The sequence below is a fragment of the Pteropus medius genome, unplaced genomic scaffold (assembly GCF_902729225.1).
Source record: "Pteropus medius unplaced genomic scaffold, Ma_sr-lr_union100, whole genome shotgun sequence".
Taxonomy (NCBI): Eukaryota; Metazoa; Chordata; class Mammalia; order Chiroptera; family Pteropodidae; genus Pteropus; species Pteropus medius.
The window spans coordinates 23,106,436-23,126,773 of NW_024349800.1; the positions used below are offsets into that span (position 1 = coordinate 23,106,436).

The 20,338-nt window shown below is 35.7% G+C and overlaps 1 protein-coding gene across 1 annotated transcript in view; it reads left to right on the forward strand.

The window, feature by feature from the left end:
* Positions 1 to 18,352: 18,352 nt before the first annotated feature.
* The window catches only part of PELI1 (pellino E3 ubiquitin protein ligase 1), a 46,464-nt gene continuing 44,478 nt past the window's right edge, over positions 18,353 to 20,338 (forward strand). Inside the window, exon 1 of the mRNA XM_039886998.1 lies at positions 18,353 to 18,689. The gene's annotated coding sequence lies outside the window, so the exon portion shown is untranslated. The remainder of the gene's footprint in view (positions 18,690 to 20,338) is intronic.

A 20,338-nucleotide genomic window follows, 5' to 3' on the forward strand; every position in this document is an offset into this window, starting at 1 on the left:
CTCTGTCTTCATATTGCTACTGTTAAAATGCTTCCTTTCTTTTAAAGGGGAAAAAAATAGGACATTATGTTCTTTTAATGAGTCTACTATCCGAGCCTCATCTAGATGAGCAAAGTACTATTCTAGGCCAATCACTGACTTGCTGCCTTGACAAGTCCTATCATATGAGTTCAATACTTAAGTCATTTCTTATAAAATATTATTATAGTAAATGTTTTTAAAAGGAAAAATATATTATTCTCTTACATGATTGAAATGCTGTCCTAATAATACAAGATTAATTTATAGATTAACCAGTATATATGGGCTATATAAAGGTTTAAACTGGAAGAACTTTCAGAATAAAACTTCATAGATAGATCTCCCAATGTTTTTATAAACTCATTCATCACATTTCATAAAACTTCTGAAGCCATCAGAAGACCTATTCGAAATCAGTTATTCCTTATTAATTAAATCTAAGTTCTTAATGAGCATGGGACCCACCTTTAAAAACTCTCTGATGTTCCTAAATATCAATTGGAATGAAAGTAAAGGTAAGATTTTCCTAAAAAATATTAGACCATTACGCTCTAAGGTGTCCAAATATTTTTAAACAAAAATCAAAATGAATGGTTTAACATGGTTTCAAAATGAAATTCTAAAATTGGAACTGTCTTAGAAAATCTAGAAGAAGTACTTGTAGCTACACATACTCCATCCACCATGTAAATGCCCAGGAAGAAAATGTTTTCCTTTCTCTTGTACTTTAAACTACAACTATTTCTCTGATTTTTAAAAGCTTTTCCACAGTTAGCAAATCGGCTTGAACAAAACTAATCTTTATGCATAATTATATTTTTGTCATTCACATAAAGCACCACTTTTGAGTGCACAAATATATAGGTCTAAATTAAGTAGTTATATCCCACACAAAGTTTTCTTGCAACAAAGCAAAATGGTAAAACTATTAAGTAACGAGTGGTATTTTTTGTTTGTTTGAATGTTGTCTATGATGATTAACCAATTGAAAATTTCTTAGTAGCTATTTTTAAATTATTAAAAATTTTCATTAAAAATGCATCAAACATCTAAGCAGGACATTGGACTTTAAAAGAATATGCAAGTCAACAAAAGTAATATACCATAGACAAAAATATGATTTTCTTCTGTTTCTAGGAATACTTTCCATAAATTTTTTTCAAATGTTCCCATGAATAGGTTAGAAAATGAAGTTTTCTAATTAATATTTGAGCTATCTGAAAACTAATAGATCAGCAATAATTTACTAATGTTTTAAAAAATAAAAAAATTAATTACTCTCAAAATTACATCGAATGTAGCTTTTAGCTTTTCTGTCTTTTATACCTCAGAGGGCACATTATAGATCATAATTATCATTATGAGACCAATCATCAATGAAGCACAGTAGATGGGAAAAGTGCAGGAAATACAATTAAACTTTCATTTAAGACATACCACACACCATATACATTATTCTTTAAAGTAAAATCTTTGTTTACTTGGTGCTGAATAAATGAATTTTAAGTTCAGAGGTCTTTGAAGGACATCTAGTCTTCTTTTATTTCTCACAAAAGTATAGTATAAGGGGAAATTCAATTATTTTATTCCAATAGCTTGGATAAATTATAATTTCTAACTTGTAGAAACACTTTTTTAGTTACTATATGATTTTATATTAACACATAATCCAAGCTGATATTAAAGTGTCAGGACTATTTGTTTTGGGTCTTGTGGCACAAAATAGTGTTAACTTTTTTTTATTATGTCTATTTGTAGTATTTCCAAATATAGAAAACTTTATTTATCTGATATCATTAGAAAAGAGATATTCCTATAAATGTCTAATCACTATGCTGTACACCGGAAATTAATATAACATTGTATGTTAACTGTAATTGAAAAATAAACAAATAAATAATAAATAAATAAATAAATAAATAAATAAATAAATAAATAGAAAAGAGATATTCCACAAAGGAGAATTTTCTAGATACTTGGAGTTTATCCCTTTAAATTCATTAATTAGTTTTATTTTAACTATATTTTTAAATTTTTAAAAATATGCTATCCATTCCCCTGTTTTCTTAAACAGAAAACTCAGTATAATGTAACTGGTTCTTGATTATTAGGATCATATTTTATACATTCATTATTGAATCATTTTTACTTTGAACTATTTTATGCATTCAATAGAGCCCTCACAAGCTGCGGTAGTGAGTTCAGGGCTGTTTCCTTTTGTGCAGAGCGGCCCAGACTAAAATGCTTTTTTAGTTCCCATGTTTGTGGGGCTTTATTACAGTAGTAAGGTATAGAAGAAAGAAATTAAGTTTTCATGTCAGAAAGACCCAGATTTAAACCTAGTTTCGCTATTTGCTAATGATGCAATTTGGGGAAATTTATTTAACCCTTTACAATCTCGTTTTCTTAATCTGAAAAGTGCGGATGTTAACCTGCGGAATGGTTGTAAAGAGTGAGTTAAATAATAACTGTAAAGAGTCTGGAACCCCCTGACCCCTCTGCCTCCTTCCTTGTTCTACTGTCACCATCAGTCCTTGCTCCTGGCAGCTCACTCCTACATTCCTTGTCCCTTGTAAATTGTCTGTGATAGCAGGAACCTCCTCTAACCTATATTCATAGACCCTGATGTCTGTCATTAATACCTGAAAGTGTGGTCTCTGGTAAAAACATTTGTGTATGAATCCTGACCTTACCAGTTTCGCCTGTGTGGTGTTAGGCAAATTTATCAACATGATGTTGAGAAATTTAGCAACCTCTCTACACCTCAGCTTCTGTGACTGTGCAATGAGGGGAATCATTATACATATCTCATAGAATTAAATTAACTATGTAACTATCTCTCACACATAGTAAACACACAATAAATTTTAGGGTCTATAATTCCTGGAGAAAAAGAACAATTTATTGCTTCTAATCTGTGTCTAGGGGAATGTAATAATTAAGTTTATTTAAATGAGTTTAAATATTAGAAAAATTTCTACTAATAAAGTTTGTGAGCTTTTGTATATTGCTTTTAAACCATTTTTCTTGTTTTCTTTTCTTTCTTTTTTTTTTTAAGCAGGTTTTGGTCCGATTTTGATTGCTGGGTAAATGATCTCAAAATAATTGGGATTTTTACCATACAGTACTATGAGATAACCTATCCTCTTTCTTTCTTTTTTTCTTATTATGTTATTTGACTCCATTTTCTTTGTTATGTTTATAATGGTAGCTTTGAAGTTTCTTCTAAGCCAGCCAATTTGCCTGTGTTCTCAGGTACAGATGTTTACCTTTTGTTCATGAGTGGCCAACCATATCGATAGCCAAAGCCACAATTCAGCATGTCATCAGTAAAAATTCACAGCAGTTGTATTTCTAAATCTTAACACTTAACTCTTTTCATAATCAGATAGAAATGTCAAATATTTACATTAGTATTCCATTTCTTTGTTTTTAAGTATCACCCATTTGTCTTCAACTCCTGGCTCAGTTTGATCCTCCAGTTGAATAATCCATTGGAATTTGGAAATGAAGAGTAAAAATAAGGATAGATAGCTATTGTTGAGGACTGACTAGTAACAAATTGTTTATAATAGCAAAATAATGTCATAAGTAATATATACTCATGGTTCAATTAAATCAAGAAATTGAATAAACAAAAGTTTTAACTGAACCTCAAGTTATGAAAGGGCTTATTTACTTATTTTGTATTAATCTCACTTCTGTGTACCTATGGAACAAGGATTTTACTTTTTATCAATTTTTATTTTTATCAATCAAGACACAATATGACTATTGGTCTTATCATCAGCAGAATTCTAATGGCAATTTCTCTCTGTGTTAAGAGTCACACGTAAGCTCTAAACAGGCACATGTTATCATTAATGCTCTACTTCTCTTGTGTTCCCTGGACATTTTTGGTTACTCAAGTGATCTAAGGGACCACTTGAACCACACACTTGTTAGCTTTGGTTGGCCAGGATTTAGGTGTGGCATGCTAGAGATGGAAACTCAAAAGCTTTCCCACGGAGTGGATGATAGCTTAGGGGAGGTGGGTATTCTTGGCAGGATCAGAACATCCCAGAAGGTATTTGGCATTTGCTCAATGATTGCAACATAACAGATATCTTTCCAAGAAGGGAGGTAAGAGTTAAGAATGACTGCTGGCTAAAGACCATTCCCAAATCTTAGATATGACTATAAATTTAACATTACATATGATCACTAATCAGGTCCTTTGTTACCTCTCAAAACTTTACATGAGGATCTGTCTTCAAAGTAATTTGACTTGTTCCGATTTTATTATTATGTATCATCTAGTTATCTGCAACCCCTAGCCCAATCTACCCCTCCACTTGAATTATCTGCTGTAATCTGGAATTGGAGAGTAAAAGATGAGGGTAGATAGCTATGGTTGAGGAGCAAATAGCAAATAAATAATTGCTTTGGATAGCAAAATAATCTCATAAGTAGTATTATATGGTTCTAACTGAATAATGAAATTTAGAAATTGAGTAAACAAAAGCTCAGACTGAACCTACAATTATGAAAGGATGTATTTTCTTATTTTATATCAATTCCACTACTTTAAATGTATAGACAAGGTTTTTTACTGAATTCCTTTTTATTCTTATCCATCCGTAAAACTACTCAGTGACAGAGCTTTCTTGAACACTAGCCTTTTGGAAGATAAGAATTATTTCTCACAATTTTCCTAAATAATGTTAAGTCTGGTCAGTCAGAAAATAAAATGTAGGCATCTATCATAGTAATGATAATCCTCTTATTAGCCAAGTTACTTTCTTTAAAAGTATATAATACTAGTGGGCTTTTTCAGCATATTTTTACCCTCTCTATCAAGGGATTTTTTTTTTAACTTCCTAGATAGACTTTGAAATTCTTAAACTTCAAGCAAGCAAAATGTCCAAAAAACAAAGGGAGACCCAGGCTAGCAACTCATGGTTTAGGACATGTTATTATGAGAGCATTTTAGAAGAGGAAATATCGGGGAGTTTAAAGGAATCCTGGTGGAGATTGGGAAAGAGGCATTGGAGTCTCTCAGCATAGGGATATAAGTATTGTGATGAAGGGTCCCAAGATAGCACTGGAATGTCTTGGTAACTTGACTCCAAGAAGTATCTTAGGTTGATTATCTGACCTAGAAAGAAATTTTAAGGAGAGTCTGAAGTAAAAGTCTAGTGGTATATTTTCTATTGTCACCTCTCAAGAGAATAGTACTAGGAGTTGAGGCGAGAAAGATCATTGTTGTGCTAATATTTAGAGAATATGGCTTTTACCTTATATATTTCCTGTAGTGTCCCTAATCAGCATTTGCTTAGTAGTAGTGCAAAATGTATGACTACAATTTACAGAGGCCTCGGTGAATATCAAATCTACCTCAATATATAAATCACAAGCATTCATTTTTATTTCTTAAAGTCAAACTCAGGACTGTTTCTTTTCCACTGGTGAGGCAAAGTCTCTTCTGTCTGCACCCCATCTCTACTTCTCAGGTTCCAAGTAAATTGATTTTTCTAGTCACCAGACATCCTCATTAAGTAGTATGTCTTTCATTTCCCATTCACTGAAATATTTTTGAACTGGATTTTTGACTTTATTAAATACATAACCCTCAGTTTTCTCTTTTGTTTCAAGTCATATTGTTAGCTAGTTTCCTTACACACTTTTATGTTTATGTTTCTAGACTTCATGTCACTTCTAACATTGTTTTTCTCATCTAGGCAGAGTTCTTTCTTGGTAAAAAGGTAATTCAGTGTTCACAGCGACTTTATAGAACATAATTACTATGAATAATGAGATTTGTCTGTGTATGCGTATAAATTTCTATGTAGTAAAATTACTGCAACTGTCTAGTACCTCACTAAACAGCATATTATAGTTTATAATAAGCCCCTGAAAATCTTATAAATTAAATCTAGTGAATTTATATATGCATTTATCCTTTGATTCAACAATCATATTTCTAGAAATTTATCTCAAAGTCATAGTGGCAAATAAAAGAACACAAATCATTATGTATCTTCTAATGGACATGCACAACACCATCTTTGAAACAGTCTTGACAAAACTGAACTTGAATCTGATTACACCTCTAGATCTAACCACCGATTTACAGAAAATTCAAAGGACAGAGGAATATGGGAAACATATGGATACAAAATCCAGACCTGAATTTCTACTGGACAAGTGACCCAAATTCTTCAACAAAAAACCACCACCAACACCCCCTGCCCCGCCCCCACACACACACATAGGACTTGGAGCTTAAAAGAGACTTTAACGCTAACAATTCCAAATGTTGACAAGAATATAAAGCAACTTGAAATTTCACACATTGCTGGTGGGAATGTAAAATAGTAAAACCACCTTGAAAAGTTTGATAGTTTTTTATAAAGTTAAACATAAACTTACCCTTTGACCAAATAATTCCATTCCTAGAAATTTATTTGAGAGTTATGAAACATATCCACAAAAAGACATATATACAAATGTTCATACTTTTATCCTCAGTAACTGAAAACTTGCATTGACCAAAAGTCCATCAACACGAGAAAGGATAAACACATTGTAGTAGTTATAGCAATAAGAAACAAACCAATCCAACAACACGGATGCATCTCACAGACATTACACTGAGAAGAAGTTGTATATAAGAGCATAAAGTTCTGGAATAGACATAAATTACAGTAAAACAAAAAACAATCAAAGTAGTGGTTGCTTGTGATGGGGTAAGAGGCACAAGGAGAACATTTATGGAAATGGAAATGTCCTATATGATTATAGCATTGTAGGTTATATTGGTATATCCATTTGTCAAAATTGTACATCTAAGATTTGCATATTTAAATATTTGTACATTTTACCTCAAAAGACTAAAAACAGAATGGAATGAAAATTGGGGAGTGGGTGGAGGTATAGCTGATAAAGAATGACAGACTGTTGATCATTGTTGAAGATAAGTGTGTTCAATATGTACATTACTCTGCTTGCTTTGAATATGTTTGAAGATTTCCATAATATAAAATTTTCTTAAAAAGAGAGAGATTGAACAGCTATAACAACCAATGGCATGTATATTTGTTTTTGGATCCCAATTCATAAAAACTGTTTGGATATTTGAGGACATTAAGGAAATATTCAGGGGTTTTATTTTTAGGTGTGATAATTACATTATAACTATGTTTTAAAAATACCCACTTTTCAAGAGACACATATGGAAATACGAATGAAATTATATGGCATTTGGGAATTATTTCTAAATAAAACAGTAGATATGGTGGAGTAGAAATAAAACAAGATCTACCAGGAGCTGAAAACTGTTGAAGCTGTATGAAGTGTCCACGGGGTTTATTAGACTATTTTCTCTTCTGTATATTTTGAAATTTTCTAAAATAAAAAGATTTTTAAATAATGCATTTTGAAAACATAAAACTATAAATTGAAAAACTTCAGGCTGACTAAGTCTAGTCAGATGGATAGAACTGTCTCTGCTAATGTGCGATGCTGATTTTATCTGAGAAGAGAGAGGCTAGGGGCAAGAGCTTGGGCTGGTAACACTAGAAGGGGGCATGTGGTGACTCAGGTTGGGAGGCGGGGAGCTATGCCCAGTGACACAGTGGGGTGGGGTTGTGAAGAAACTGATCTCTGATATCAGTGGAGGCAGGACAGGCAGGAGGAGACACAAATGATTAAGGCAGGATGTGAAACTGCATGGGGGAATTATGAGAAAATATTAAAGCAGGACCAGTTCAGGAGAGCTAGTTGTAAGGAATCAATCATCAGAAAGGCAAAGCTCAGATAAGAAAATTCTCTTGGCAAAGTCCAGGATCCCTGTACTCTGGTCTACAAAGAGATTTTTAAAAACCGAAGAGTTTAGGGAGTAACTTGCTGTTTTACTTACTAAAGTAACTCAGAGAACTAGAGAAAACTAACAAGAAAAGATTGTGTTATATATATGTCACAATCTAGTACAAGGATGATATAGGAAAAATTAAAATGAGTATCGTGAGCTTATAGTCCTATATCTTCACCGTAAACACTCTCTCCTCCGTACCCTGGTTCACCAGTATTCCCTAATCATGTAGTTTCTATACTAACACTCTAGAGATTGTAATGCTTAACAGTCAATATGTTTCTTTTCACTTGCACACTAATGAAGTAGCAGTTTAGAAAGTCAAATGTGTTCTTTACAGTATTGGTTAAAAAGTTTTAGAAAAGAAGAATCTAGGTAGTTATGGCAAAGTGTTTGAAATGCTTTTCAAAAAGAAATGAAAAATAGATTCCTACATTATGACAGATTGAGCTAATAAGAGCCATCTCTTCTGATACAAATATATAGACATGCTGGGTAACTATAACAACAGAAACAACAATGAAATATACAGCTGAGCTTAAGAGAAAGAAGGAGAAATACTTGTTGCCAGAAACACACACACATACACACACACACACACACACTGTTGTACTCAGAGGAGAGGACTCAAAGCCAGAGATCTGAATCTAAGCCTTAGGAGCTGGGGCCCAAGGTGTGAATGCCCACACAGGGACAAGAATGTGCCTTTGCATCTGCAGTGCAGAGGTTAGGACTGGGACTCCTATAAATGTTAGAACTTTCGAATATATGCAGAGTCAGTGAGAAAGAGCTAGGAAAGTTTGGTCTATCAGACAGGACAAATAGCAAGCAATTTGTTTTCTGCTCTGAGTATAGGAAAAAATTCTTCTAGGAGAAATCTAAACCAAAAGCTGCATAATTGGTGAGTATAAGGTCTGAATTTATACTATCTTTGCGGTAAGAGAATCCCAAGTTGAGAAACTTACATAGAAACTAGTCCAGTTGAGAGAAAATATTTTATTTGATATATATATCAAATATATATATATATTTGATAAAGGACTTATAACTGGAATATACAAAGAATTCTTATGAGTCAGTAAGAAAAAGAAAGACAGTATAATAGAAAAATGGACAAAATTTTAACCTAGACCCTTCAAAGAAAGGATTTCCTAATGGCCAATATTTTTTTAAAAGTTGCTTAATTTCATTAATCATCAGGGAAATGTAAATAAAAACTATGGTGAGATACTACACACTCACTAGAATAGCTAAAATGAAGATGACAGAAAATAATAAAGGTTGGTGAGGATGTGGACACATAAATATAAATAAGCGTGTACTGTAAAAATAATAAAATAATGATGACAACTGAGTTTTAGGGAATTAAAAACAAGATAGAACTAAATACTAACAGTAATATGTAAGGTGGAAAAACAGGGTGATTAGAATCTTTCTAGAGTCCTTGTATTGTTTGGGAGTTGCTTAAAATTTTTAATTAACTTTAAACTTTATTAAAGTAAGTGTACCCTATTGAAAAATCTAAGGATAACCATTGAAACATGGATATTTTGAATGTAAAACCACCAAACCAGTCTATGCAATTGGTGTTTTGAGTGAGACCATTCCCCTTTATGCAGTAATCCTGGCCCCTGTCTATGAAATGCCAATAAAAGTGCTCGGTCATTGTGAAAAACAAAACATGTCCCTCCCCCCACATTTCTAAATGTCCCCTAGGAAACTGGTGACACCACTAATTGAGAACCATACTATTAGAAGGATAAAAGGTGTGAAGGGAGAGAAATAAGGAAAACATGGTTAGATAAATGAAAACTGAGAAAGGGATGGTGGGGAAAAAGCAAGAAAAAAATCATGAAAAACATTGTCACATCTATTGGTTTCATTTCACAGACTCTTAGATTTAGAAAATATTTTATTTAAAAGAATACTTATTTACTGTCTGTATTTTCACAAGAATATATATACATATATATATATATTTTTTTTTTTGCAAAAACAATCCCTTTTCCTACATATCAGTCATAAGTACTGTCTTTTTCTCATGAAACTTAATCTGAAAAACTGGACTGACTATAGCTTAGACATATATTCCTCAATAATGTATCCATTAAAACCAGTAATTAATAACGGAATATCTCAAAGATCTAGAATCATATATTAACGATAACTCTTAAGTGGTCTGAATATATACACATTAAATTTTCAACCATATAATTTATTGGTTAGACTCAGACCTAAATTTTAAAATCTTTTATGAGATTTTTGAATCTTGAATAAGAAAATAAAAGTGTTTGATAAACTAATATTTTTTAATTCCTTATTTCCTTGTATTGCAAATATTGAAATACTCCAAAAAATACTGCTTTGAAGAAACACGTGACCTCTTAGTTGCCAAATGCAATGGACTCTTTCAAACTTTATCTTACCCAACCTCTCCCATTTTAAAACATTCTTTTTTTGAATTCCATGATAATGTAGTGAGAAATAGAATGAAGAAATAAAATGGAGTCACTATAGTTAAACTGAAAAAATTACTAAAATCAAGTAGGTTGAAGCATGAGGAAACTGTTTTATTCTTGTTTTAACTAGCCAGGGAACTTAAACTTTGAAACATTCCAGTTCCTGCCTCAACACCTGGACATGTATAAGAACTCCAGATTACCCCCTAAAGGACTTGTATATTCAGACTACTTGATATCTGATTAGCTATCTTGAACAAATCCAGAAGCTAAAAATGCAGAACTGACTCTTCTCAAGAATGTGCTTTTTACTAGAGGACTCTGAACTTTTTTTCTCCTTCAGAACACTCTGGGTATTGCCTAGTTGTGTATCCAGTTTGCAAACCTTAAGACCCTTGAATAAATCTTTATCATCTATTTCTAGCCAAAGTGTCTAGATTCTTTTTGAGTTAAGCATGGTTTTCTTTCTACTTCTCTACTGTTCAGTCTTTTCTCTTCCTGTATGCCTCTTCTTTCCTCTTACTAGTCCTTAATGTTGGTATTCCTCAAGATTCTCAAGGGCGAAGATCAGACGAGCTGGAGTTGAATTCTGGATCCACAATTTTGTACTTGTGTGACATCAGGCCTCTAAGCCTGTTTCTTTAACTGTTAAAGGAGATAAGTACTATGTTAGTCAGGGTTCTCCAGAGTGGGAAAAAAAAAATAGGAGAGATAGATGGAAAAATAGATAGATAAATAGGTCTGCAAGCTGACAGGCTTAGGACTCGGGAAAAACTAATGTTTCAATTTGAGTCCAAAGGAAGGAAGAAGTCGAAGTCCAAACTCAAGACAGTAAAGCAGGAGGAAATTCTTCCTTATCTGTAAGATGGTCAGCCTTCTTGTTCTATTCAAATATACCTTCAACTCATTGGTTGGGACCCACTCACATTAGGGAGAGCAATCTGCTTTACTTAGTCTACCAATTCAAATGTTAATCTCATGCAAAAACACCCTCACAGACACACCCAAAATAAAGTTTGGAAATATCTGGGCACCTCATGGCCCAGCAAAGTTGACACGTAAAGATAACTAGCACAAGTACTTATTTCACATGGTGGTACCAAAAATTAAATGAAATAACATAGAGCAGGATGCTTGGCACAAGCAAGATCTTAATAATGCAATAAATATTAACTATCATTATCATAATTACTCTACATACTCTTCCTGGATGATATTATCCACACGCTTTCTTTCAGTGATTGGATGAATCCTAAATATTTATCTCATGCCTTCTAGACAGCATCACATTCACTTCAAGCACCACTGCAAAAATGAATTCATTATCCTTCTTCACAAAGTTGCTTCTCCTATAGTGTTCACCATATTAATGAATAATTCCAGTATATGATGCCCAATTGCACACCCAGGAACCTCAGAATTATCCTTCCCTCCTCTTTCCCTCACCTTCCACATCCAATCAGCAACTTCTGTTCATTCTACCTCCTAAACATCTTTGGTATCTGTTCTTTTCATTCTCCACAGCTACTCAGTTTGTCCATCTTCTCTCACCTGAATCACTGCATATTCTCTTAACTGATCACTGTGCTCAAACATAAATATGATTTATATCACTCCTCTGTTTAGACTCTTTCAACAGTTCCTCATCACCAAACTCCTTGGCACAGCATGGCATACACAAATGTCTATGATCTGATCCCAGGAAATTCACCAACCTCATCATTCAGAGTGCCCACATCATACCCTATGCTTTGGCCATACTGAACTGCTTGTAATTCTCTAAATGAGCCCAGTTGTTTCACTCTTCCAAATCTCTTCTTACAGTGCAAGCTCGACTGAAATGTCCTGGCTCTCCTGGAGAGCACCTACTCATTTTTAAGGACTCAGCTCAACCACCATCTTATCTTTGAGGTGTTTTCTGACTGCATTCTCTTGTAAAATTGATTACTCCCTTCTCTACATTGGCACTGTTCCTCTGAACATACTTCTAGAATAGCACTTATAAAATTGTACTACACTTATCTATTCACTCAATTATAAGTTTCTTGAGGGCTAGGAATATGACAAATTAATCTTTGTATCCATAGCCTAGCATACGATATATAATCAAGTATTTGATGAAAGAATAAATACATGAAATTTGAGATACTAAAATATGTCGTTATTCCATGAACAAATGAATCAGTAGAGATGCAAATACAACCTAAATCTTCTCTCCTTGAGTCTTCCACTTGTTTCATTATGCACTATTTTTTAAAGTTCCAAAGTAACTGCTTGCATACACGTTGGTTGCACTAATGCTGAGAATATATAAGCTGCATTCTTTCGTGTACAAGCATAATCCTTTAAACCATTAAAATCTTAACTAGCTTATCTTTGACATTTTCCAAATATATCTAAAATGTCAGAACCAGCATTTGGGGTCTACAAATCTTTTGAGTGAAAGCCCAGGCCTTCAAATTATGTGTCATTCACAGGTTTAAAATAGGAGCATATTCCATGTTGACTGTGAGCTATTTGGAGCCTTTGAGAACATTAGAAGAGAATAATTTTATTTTGTAGAGGAATGCTGGAAGGTAGGAGTTCTGAGGGAAAACCTACTTATTATCTGATTATTAAAATGAAACACACACACACACACACACACACACACACACACACACACCTTTTTTACTCTCAAATTCAAGAATCTCAGCAAGAGTCCAACATACAGATAGGGTTTTCCTGATCCCAAAGGGAAATATGCCTGAAATTTTAGTGAAAAAAAACCTTTTAGCACATTAGAACTAATACAATTATTTGTCAATATAAAATATGTGAAATTTGAACTAAACATGAAAAGATATGTTTTTTTGCAGCAGATGAAACATTTTCAATATAAGGAGAAAAATGTTCGCAATAGTTTCTTCAAGCCCAGTTTCCCCTGCATCATTTACTAGCAAATTAGATTTATTGCATATTTTGGAGAAAGGTATCAATACTGTGGTTTTTTTCTTATTTCATATCCTGAATCTTTTTTCATGTATGTTTGAGAGGAGAGTAGAAACAGAATTTTAGGTGATGTTTATATAATCAGACGGTGAAGGAAACTTGCTGAAATTTACTGAGCAATTTCCCAAGATCAAAAACTTTTTACAATTTAAGAGATGCAAAAAATCTAACTTATTAGTCCCCCAGGATTCCCTTTCTTACTGAAATGACTAGGTAACTGTATATACCAAATTCAAAAGTGCAGATATGCAACAGAAGGATAGCTGCTTTGGTCAAGGAAATGTAGGTATTAAACTAGAAATGAAGATAGAGCAAGTGGTAATTGGAGGCTCACTCATTTTCCATGATTGAATTGTTCTGAATTCTAAAGACTACAGGTTTTGAAGAACTATACAGAACTGTATGGTGGAAAGAAAGTCAGAATTTCAAAGAGATCCACAGATTTTGATATATAAATGAATGCCACCTTGATTCTCTACACTTGAGTTTGGAGGGTATACTCCAGCATATGCCTAAATTGAGGTATATTAAGTACCTTATTATTGTGGCTCAGTCAAAGTATGTATATTGACTCAGCATTTTCTGTATTCCAAGACTGCACTAAGATCTTTACATGTATTTTCTTCTTCAAGAAAAACTGATCAAACTAATAGTAAGTGATGTTATTCCAAAAGATGGTCTATCCCTGGAATTTAACTGACAAATATTTGAATCCCAGAACTATGTGAAGTTGCTGGCAATGTGGCCAAATTCTGGGCAATGTATGGGTCTACTTGATGCTGAAAAAAATACCCTATTTCGTAAAACTACTGTAGGCTTATGCCTGGCTGTTCTCATTAGGTTCAGCTATTCATAATATAGAATACAAAATAACGATGCCTTTAAACAAGATAGATGTTTATTTCTCTCTTACTTAAAAAAATTCAAGAGGTGGAAAATACAGAGCTGTGTGGAGCTTCCTGTCAGCTCCACTGTCATTAGAGACACAGATTTCTTCTATATTTCTGTTTCTCCATTCTAACAGTTTTTTCCTTTTTTTAGGATTTTACTTTCTCTTTCTTCACTATTGACTTATTAGCTATACCTGTCTGTTTTATTGTTGATGGCTGTTATCAGGTTTAGAATATGCATTTTTAATTTATCACAATTTACCTTCAAATATTATTATAACGCTCCACATGTAAATTCTAACCATTGCATTTTTCCCGTCCATCTTTTAAACTATTGCTGTCAAACATTTTACTTCTACATATATTCTGGGCCCTATAATACAGTGGTGTTATAAATTTTGCTTTAAATAGTCAATTATCCTTTAAAAAAATTTTTAATGAAGGGAAAAAGTATTTTATACTTACTCATATAGTTACCTTTTTTGGCACTGGTCATTCTTTAGCATAAATCCAAGTTTCCAGGTGGGATTGTTTTTTTAATGCTGAAAAAGTCTCTTTAACATTTCTTGTAGTGCGGTTCTAATGGCAACATTTTCTCAGCTTCCGTTTTCTTTAGCCTTCATTTTTGAAAGATATTTTCTCTAAATATGGGATTCTATGTGACACGTTTTTTCTTCTTTCAGCACTTTAAAAATGTCCTTTCGTTGTCTTCTGATTTGCAGAGATTCTGATCAGTTTGATGACTTTTTGTCTTTGTTTCTTTATATACATAACATTTCTTCCCCCCATCCTCACCCCTCCCGCCCTGCCTCTCCCACTGGCTGCTTTTAATGTTTTCTTCTTATCACTAGTTTTCAGCAAATTAATAACAATGTCTCTTGTAGTGGCTTTTGCAAGCGTGCGTGAATGTATATGTTTACCTTGCTTAGGGGGCTTATTGAGCTACTTACTTGAGTCTCTGGGTTTACAATTTTCATCAAATATGAAAATATTTTCAGCTGTATTACTTCAAATAATTTTTCTGTCACCTCTTTTCACCCTTCTCTCACCTAGAACTCTAGTTACACATATCTTAGAATACTTAGAAAATCACTGACGCTCTGTTTTCCTTTTTTTGTTTTTGTTTTTGTGTTTTTAGGTTTTTTTTCGTCCCATCCTTTATTTTGTCTAAATTTCTACTGGTATGCTCTCAAATTTACTAATCTTTTCTTCTGAGTGCTTAATCTACTTCTGAGTGTTAATCCCTTCCAGTGAAATTTTTATTTCAGAAGTTGCAATTTAATCTCTACAAATTCCTTTTCTTATGTTTTTAATTTCTCTCTTTCAGCAAATGGAGCATATTTATCATAACAGTTTTAATGTTGTTGACTGCTAATTCTACCATCTCTGTCATTTCTAGCTGTGTTTATGTTGACTAACTTTTCTCCTGGTTATAGATAACATTTTCCTACTCCTTTGTATGTCCTAGTTCTCTTGCTAGTGCCCAGGCATTTTCATGATCTTCCTGCCCACTCCTTAAGTGCTAGTATTCTCCAGGGTGCTATTATTGACTCCTCCTTTTTTCTGTGCATACTTTCCCTGGGTGATCTCATCCATTCCCATAATTTCAACCACCATGATGGTATATTCAAATATTCAGATGGTATCTTCTACAGTCCAGATCTCTCTTCACAGCACTAGAGTCATATAGAGTCATATAGCTCATTCCACTTCTCAACTTAGATGTCCAGAGACATCTTGAACCCAACATAGCCAAAGTAAACTCAACAGATTCCCCTTCAAAAGTTGTTCAATCTCCTGTATTCTCTACCTCTGTGAATGGCATCACTAGCTCATAATCACAGAAGCCAGAAATCTGTGACTCATTCCTCTCCTTCCTTGTAGTAGATATTGTGATCCTCCCACTTTCGTTCTCAGCTTCAATTCTTCTTTTGGGTAACTTTCATTGAGATATCCACACCTCCTCATCATAGCTTTGTGAGAAGCTGACTCCTTTGGGTATAGGGGCAGGACATATGTCTTTATCCTAAGATACTCAGTTTCATGCCATCCCCTAGCCACCATTTTTAGTTTATGTAGACACATGAATCAATTCTTGAGGCTTCTGGGAAAGTAGTTTTCTTTCTGAAAGAGTTTCCAAAAATGACTCTCTGTTCTTGTCTCTTCTTGGACCTCATGGCAAAACTTACAGCCACAGGAATTGTTGGCAACTGTCTGTCATTTGACCATAAAAAGTTAATACTAAAGAAGGAAATGCAATGAAACAAGAAAGAAATGTGTCCTTAATGACATCTGGAGCTGTTGGAATCATTCGGCCCTGTAGTCCATCTTTTTGCTGGACTTTTTATCTAGACAGATCATTGTTGGTTTATTGGTTAAGCCAGTTAGAGCTGGATTTTTCATTGCTTGTAACCAAAAACATCATGAAGAATAACTTTCCTTTATCCTTTATCCCCGAACACAGGCAATTACACACTAGGTTCTATTAATTCTTTCCCTCAAACAGTGTCTGATTACCCAGCTCTGTCGCCTGCCCCTGCCAGCTTAGACGCTCTGCTGAATCAAAACACTCTCGGGTCTCATGCCTCTAGTACTTCTTGCTGCCCTCTACCCCCATCCCCAATTCTCTTACCCACTTCTGTCTTCCCTCTCCTCTACCAAAATACACAAACACATTAACTCCTAGTCACCCTCATTCAAATGTTCTCTGGAGTGTTTTCTGATCTGGCCTGAGTCTGGAGGTAGCTGTATATCAAAGCACCTGGCATACTTTCTAATTACAGTATTCATCACACTGAGGCTGTTTATTTACCTGCCTCCTCTGCACAGTAAGTACTTTGAAAATAAGGAATGTTTCTTTTATATTCTTGTATTTCTGCTTCTGGGACCTAATAAAGTGCTTGGGATGTAGTATACTCAATAAATTTTTTTGAGTGAATAATTATGTGGTCTACAAATATAAAGATTTCTAATCTTGAGACTCAACTTTTCCTGCTCTAAATGTGTTTCCGATTTCTATGCATTATCTTTTTTTCTTCTATGGTATGGGGTTCTAGGTAGGCAGAGAAAGAAAACAAGATCTTGGGATAGGTTGCTTTTAGTCAGTCCTCTGGAAATCCATTAATGTGTCCTGCCTTTCATCACCCTCCTCCACTACCTACCTATGCACACCCGGATGCCCAGTATGGGTGTTGACTTAGCTCACCAGCCCAACAGCATACTCAGACCTTGGTTCAGACTAATCTTATTGCTAAATGGAAGTCTGCCAACATATATATAGTAAACAATTTTCAACTTTCCACTTATCTTTTGAATTTATACTTTATGAAATTCATACTTCTTAAAAATTGTAGGCCTTAAAATAATCTGGATTATTTTACACTGATCAAGTAAAATATCTATATTTTAGATATTTTAAAAAAATATCTATATTTAGAGATCTTAACCTTGAACTTTACCTCTGCTGGCCTTAAAGTTAGATGTGCCTAAGTAAAGAAATTAATTATGAGATCCTGATAGCGAATCAGATTCTGATTCTAACAGTTTTATAACCTAATTGTTAAATTACTAGAAGCAACTACATGTCTACAAGTCCTAGGTAAAACAAAACAAACAAACAAACAAACAAACAAACAAAACCCATGAATCTAAGGCTGAAAGTTTTCGCTTGAAGGAAGGGAAGGAAATGGGTATTTGTGATTCAGGATTTGTGGACTAAAATTAAACAGCAGAGAAGACCGAAATATCGGGATGCCAGATTTCATTGCGGACTTGTGAGTGGTGAGGCTAGGAGTTGGGGGTGGAGCGAAGTAGGAAGGACTAGCTAAGGGCGGGATACCTAACAGCACCATAATACAAGAAAGGCCTTGTTCAGTCAGCAGCACTAAACAAGTTCTCTTCCTTAGTGTGTCGGTGACCATAGTAACAGTGGAGGCTGACCCTCTCTCCCCGAGCATGCGCAGTGCAGAGCGAGAGGGACGCTTCAACAATGTATCCCTTTTTTTCTTCGGTGGAGGAACTACAACTCCCAAGAGACCACAAGGCGCCGCGGCACCGCCTCCCGCTGTGGCTCGGCCCTGTCCCCTCCCTCCTGCCCCGCCCTCCTGCTAGTCCCCTCCCCTCCCACCGAGTGTGTGTCAGTGACCCAGAGGCGGTGTGAGGCGGAGGGACCGTCGGGGGGGGCGCCGCCGCCGCCGCCGCCGCCTCCACCAGCAGCACAAGCCTTGCCGCGCGCTCGGATTTGCGTCGAGCCCTCGGGAGCGCACCACAAAGCGGACCCCGCGCCTCTCCCTTCGCCCGCGGCCCCTCAGCGCTCGGCTCCTCGGCCAACTTCCCGTCGCCCGGCTTGGCCGGCTGGCGAGGAAGGCGGCGGCGAAACGCCGCGCTGTCTGCTCGCGCGACCGGCGCACGCACACTTCACCCCCTCGCTCCGGGTTTCGGAGCCGTGCTGGGATTCCGGCCACCAGCGGTTGTCCGGTGAGTGGCCGCAGCGCGCCGCGGGAGGGGTCGCGGCGGGGTTGGTGAAGGGTGCGGGCAAGGTGGGCGCGCAACTTCCTCGGCGGCTTCCCGGGGTGGCGGGCCGCCTGCGCGCCCCCGCGCCGGAGGCGGCCAGGAGCGGAGTTTGCGGCGCCTGCATCCCGCGTCCTAGCAGGAGGAAGCGCCTTTGTCAGGAGCCGGCGGGGCGCGCCCTCCCCCTCCGCCTGAGAGCGGGGCGCGCGGCGGCCGGGTCCGAGCCCAGAGCCCAGCGCTGGCCGCCAGCTGCGCGAGGGGAGCTGTGCGGGGGTAGGGAGGAAGAGAGAAATGAAAGAAACAAAGGGGGCGGTAGGCTTTTCTTTTGTTTGTGAGAATCTGATAACTTCTTTCTCCTTCCTTACATAACGCAGACTTCTAAGTTAGTCATTCTTTTTATTGTTATGATTATTGTCATCATGTCTGAGTGGCTCTCGCCTTTCCTTTCATCTCTGGATCTCACAGCATTTTAAAACACTGATTAATTACACCTCCGGGCCCCCAAAGAAACAAGTTAATACGCCCGTTTCTGTAAGTGGATAAACTGAGGCCCGGAAGAGCCCTCTAATTGATGGATATGCTTGATCTGCCAACCGCGCCTGGGATTTAAGAAGCTGAAAGCATTTATGAATAGGAACTCGTTCTCCAAAGTTAAAGATGCTCATTTTACTTATAGGTTAACAGAAGTCTAAAAGAAGTCTGGGTAATTGTTAGGTAGTTCAAACAATAACTCTTTTTACATAGTGTTTGTTTCTTAGAACCTCAAAGGACTCTTTAAAAAGGCTCCAAGTGGGGAAAATGCTGTAAATCATAAAGTCACCTCACCATCTACTTTTATTTTTGTACATGCAGGTCTCTTACAAGGCAAGAGAGCGATGATGGAGTGGGAGGGCAGAGATTTTTAAATGTAGGTTTAACAGATTTTAATCTCTGCACACAAGGAAATGGGTCTTGGTTTTTACAGCACCATCAACCTTTCCATCATTTAGTCACCAACAAATGTTAAGTGAGCACTTTATCCATAGGTGCTGGTTGTGCTAAAGGCTGAAGCTTTGAGTGTATGAAGAGGTCGTCTATTTGTTTTGGTTCTGAGACTGTGTACCTATTCTGCAAAATGTCATTTTGTTTTCATAGCAGTTGATCTTTTGTTTCAGAACTGCCTTTGTCTTTTTCAACATTGAATATGTATTTCATGATTGAGGGGAAACGTAAGAGTTTTAAAAAATTATTTAGTTTGCATAATAGTGTGAATAGAAAATTTTAAATTGTGAAGGAGGTTCAGTTTCTACAGTTGTTTCAGTTTATGATGTGTTCTTTATAACTAACAAAATGTTTTCCCAGGGTGATCAGATATACATCTCTCAAAACATTGTCCTTACTGTAAATACAATATATGAATTCCTTGTTTATTCATACCAACAGCCTCTTCTGAAGGAAAATACTTAACTCTGAGGACAAGTTTATTTATTTTGGTAGTTGAACCAAACTGGAAGGTGCCAAAAATTTAAATCAAGCGTCATTTCTCCTAGTTATTTCCTGAGGTGAATAATGGTCAGAACTGTAGTAACCGTGTGTACTTTCACTTATCTTAAATTCTTTTTAATTTAATTTTGTAT